This window comes from Helianthus annuus, chromosome 1 (genome assembly GCF_002127325.2).
Source record: "Helianthus annuus cultivar XRQ/B chromosome 1, HanXRQr2.0-SUNRISE, whole genome shotgun sequence".
NCBI classification, from domain to species: domain Eukaryota; kingdom Viridiplantae; phylum Streptophyta; class Magnoliopsida; order Asterales; family Asteraceae; genus Helianthus; species Helianthus annuus.
Genome location: NC_035433.2, coordinates 53307083 through 53312083, shown reverse-complemented (window position 1 = coordinate 53312083; position 5001 = coordinate 53307083).

Below are 5001 nucleotides of genomic sequence, written 5' to 3'. Positions count from 1 at the left end.
ACCCCATTTTTCCAAACAAAAGAAAGTTACAACCATAATAATACCTATGCTTAAACGAAAAGAGTTAAGATTTTAATATTTACTAGTAACACCCGAGATAATATTTAGACTTGAACCTAAGGAAAATGCCTTAGTATAAGCTTCACGATAAGCTAATTATTTGTGTAGATAAAATGTGATGGATGTTGGTATGCAGTGAGGATGATGACTAGAACGGTGCAAGTATGATAAATAAGCGATAACACCTGGCCACTGTTATTTCTTGTTTATTAGTACTACTCGGTTCTAAAATATGGTCCATCTGGAGAATATTAATTTCCTTGTTTCTTGATATAAGCAATAATAAATGATGTGAGAAAAATTATATTTATGGGAAATACAATGATAATTACCTCTCCGGCAAGCCTAGGTATGATGTGGTAAACACTCCAGCTTGTCCGGGTAAGATGAGGGTACCTCTCCGGTGAGACCGGGTGAGATGGGGTATGTGTTATGTTAATGGAATTCCCTAAATAGTACCATGCCCGGATATTTGACATGTTTTCGAAAATATGAATCTGTTAAATACATTGACCTTATGAATGGTATGTATATTACAAGCATGTGAAATACATGATTATATAGATATGTATATCTATAAGGAAATCCAAAAGCCATAATAATTGGCAATTAGGGATAAATCACGAACAGGTATGTCAATGATAATTGTAGAAATCTCTCGTATACATCTATAATTCCGATATCAAACATTATTTCATTTGATCATCCGTCTTGTAATTCGTGCGACAAGGTGAACGACAGAAACTCTTTAAGTTGGGACGCCATCGAAAGTATAAGATTTCCCCTTGCATTACCATAGATCATTAAAACATTAGGAAATCTGTAACTAAAAGATGTGCGAAGACACAAAACATCAAAACTTACGCTAATAGTAATTTTACTTTCATTAAGAACTCTTGAGAAGATGAGAATCTCAAAACATAAAGAATAGTTCTGGTCAAGGTAAAGTAGAATTCAAAATAAAGACCAGAATATACTTAGGGACTAGAATCAGTGACGAACTAAAAGTATTCCTCTATATTTCAGTAAATCTCGAGGACGAGATTTAAAACAAGGTAGGGAGGATGTAACAGTTCCAAAAAAAAATTATTTATAACATTCAAAATAAAGTATATAAAAACTTATATGATTAAATGGGTAGATCATGGGTAAGTTGACCGATAAAAAGTACCTAGAAAGACCTAAGATCCGTTTAATACATTATAATTGAACTTACTCCGTTTTTAATGAAACTTAGTTCGAAATGTAGATAAGATTATTCTAGTTCTAATGACATATTCATCATTTTATAAAACGTCATATTTTAGAAGTTATAAGCGCCAAATAATGAAGCAGTTAAATTAATTATAATATATATATATTAAATAAAATAATTATACTATAATAATTCAAAATTAGGAATACTTGCATGAGACTTGAAAGTGTGAAGTGCTATACGTGGAAGTCAAAAAGTAAATTGAAAGAATTTGATGAGTGATACATGGCTAAAATTTGAAGGAACAGATGCTTTCTTGCGTGAACTCTAAGCTAAGCAAAGTCAGTATAAAAAGCACAACCTTCCACCATTCTAAATTGTCCAGTCTCTTTCTTTCTTTCGATCTCTCCGTCGCTTTAATAATTCCATTTTCTTTAGTTATTCACCCCTAAATCATACAAAGCCCTGCCCTATTTTAAGTATTGTAACCCCTGATCACTGACACCCTGTCCGATTGACGTAGAGCCCCGTAACAAATGTCAAGGCTCTACCTAACTAAGTTTGTTGGGGTTCTGTCTCGTGACGTAGGGATAGAGTAAATTGGGTTACTATACTTATACGAGTGCATTATATAATTTATTAAATAATCCAGGAGTTATACCCAAGATATACCAACCCTCCTAAAACACCCCTGACACCCCTACACGTCTTAAAATATACACCGTATACGAAAAGTGGGCCCGAAATACCTTTAATTAAAGATCAAATAAAAACAATAAATTAAGTCTGTCGCGGGCCGCGACAGACTGCTCCTAATTCTACGCGGGCCGCGACCGAGTAACAAGTGGCGAGACTTGGTGACGCCACGTGTCCCTACACGCGTCAACACCCCCGGGATGACTCAGCACCGTCGCCGCCTTATCTGATCCTCGCGGGCCACGTAAGACCTTGGTATGATCTTCGCGGGGCACGACGAAGTTCCTGAACAGCCCTATAAATAGCGTCGATTAGCCTTCATATAACGCCCGTCTCAATTTATCAAGATTTTAATAATAAGATACACATTTTAAATGCTAAAATGTGACTTTTCAAAAACTTGTCACACTAACATTCCCATAAGTTTACAACATTTCAAAAACATGTTTATAAATGTTTACATAATTCACTTTTAGCAAAACAACTCAAGATTTGACGCGGAAGCTTCATTTAACGTGTGTTCGGTTCTTGCTCGCCACTTGATCTTCATCCGGGACTCTCGACATTCACCTATGATCGAAACCAACTTAGAAGTCAATTTTGATAATTAAATAACAAGTACAACAAGAAAATTGGGTCAAATAATCCAAATAAACCAAAAAAAAAAAATTTTCAGCATTTTAGGCCGTCGCCACGCGCGACGGCAAAGGGGCCTGGCCGTGGCGTGACGCCACGGTCTTGTTTCGACTGAATGTTGATGCTGGTGCTGCATAATTCCCAGCATGACTCGATTTCACGGAAACGAGCATAACTCTCTCGTTTTTAATCCGTTTTACCCGATTCTTTTTCCTACGCGTCCGTAATTTAATTCTCCATCTTATGGAGTTAAAATCCAACATCCGACATAATAAATTTTGAGACTTCTAAGCCTTCGACTCATTACCTTTTTACCGAATTTTAACCCATTTATGCATTTTATCAAACAAACATATTTGTTTGATCCTTATTTCACATGCACCTCTTCAAATTAATGTTACCTACCATGTTATGTTCTAATCACAGGTTTCTTACACAATTTAAACCTGTTTTCGCTCGTATGCTTATTTTGACCCGTTAAAGGTATTTAAGTATATTTTAAACATGATTCGCTTTCATTTGTATCTAGCTTTATATTTCCACATTTCTTACCAAGTAATCTTCCACCACAACTGTATTTGTGGTGGATTTAATGTGGAGATCTATATATTCCGAGTTTTACCCCTCGGATCATTGTTTTACGGCAAAGACTCCTATATAGTCATTTGACCCAAGTATTTACATCTTTCACTTTCTATACTTATTCTAAGTATTTATTTACTCATAAAGCTCGTTTTCAAACAACCTTTATAGGTCGTTCGTTCAATTTAGCTTATAAGGGCTTTTTGGTCAATTTTCACCCTTCTTTTACGACGAAGGACTTTTAAATACTTGTTTGACCCAAAATCCGACCTTTTAACCATAAGCTTATTTAGAAACCAATATGTTTCTAAAACACCATAATCATAACTCAATTTATTCGCTTTACCTAAAAGATAACCGAATATCTTATTTTAACCTTGTCTAACTGTTATAGAACTCAAAATTCTACATGATGAGTTGTATCATTATACATACCTGGCTCGGATCAATATATTGACCCTCTTGGGATCTGGGGCCGTCATGATTGTGTTTGTTTGTATAAATTGAACTGTCAGAATATATGAAATGATATAAATGTGTAGCGGAAATGGATACAAACTTTGTAAACACAATCAAAGAGGAAAATAGTTTGATAAACACATGCTTTTCATTAAGTTGAATGATTGAAATACAAAGCAAATGATTACAGCATGTTTACAGAACTAAGCTCCCCCTCAGCTTGATACCCCAAGGTTGGTTGCACAAGATGAAAGGATTGGACTGAAGAAGAAGAATCCACTCAGTCAATCAAATGTAACAGTACAGAGTACTGTTCCATTTATAGACAATCCAATCCACTGATGCATCTCAGCTGACGTCACCATGAAAGTGACATCTAACAACCTAACAAACTCTATCTACTGTTCTACAACTACTGAGCATACAGACACTGATTATAATTAAAAACACTGATGTATAAACACTGATTCTTCATTCCACTGTTGCAGTCGACCACTGATGTTGAGCATCAGTGCTTTCTTCAAAGGGTGATCAGTCCTTGAAAGAGCAGTACTTTGGTTCTTCATAAGTGCTTGGAATTCATCAGTAGATTGAGCTTCAGCCTTTAAGCTTCATCAGTGCTTTGGCTTACATTACATAAAGAGAATCAAAACTGCTGTTGCATCCTTCCACTGTTGTGAACCCAGCAGTACTTGTCATGGTCAGCAGTGCTTGACTCAAGGCAGTAGATTTGGCAGCAGGGCTTTAGTTCTTCATCAGTTTTTAACTTGATCAGTAGCTTCCAGGAACAACAGTTGTTGATAGGGGCAGTACTTGGAGCATATCAGATGTTAGGATCACTTTCAAGGGGAAAGTTTAGTACAAACTGTTTCTTATGATGAATCCACTGTTCTGAACCAGTTTTGGCTTTACATCATCTGTTCCTCTGGTAGGGTTCAATCCCAACAATCTCCCCCTGGAACAGATGATGCCAAAACACTTCATTATTCAGGATCTTTATTGTCTCATCAGGAGTTTCCTTTCTTGACCTTTGAATCGTAATTCAAAGTTCATGGATTCCTTATCATCCTCATCCCTGCACAGTGTAAGCTCAAGGAGATCTTGTAAATCTTCTATGTCACACCCCAACCACGTAAAACAACAAAACGTGATGAAAACGTCGGGGAGTGTTGTAACAGAAATCATTGTTTCACAACCATGGATTAAACAAATTTCGTTTTATTAAATTAAATGAGTTACAATGTCTTAACAATAAAGAAACATAACAAAATTAACTAGTCTTGCATCTTTTAATGTCACTAAGGCCTCGTCCAATCCTATGTGAGCATGCATCAATATCATCATCAAACATCATCAACTATAGCACCTGAAAC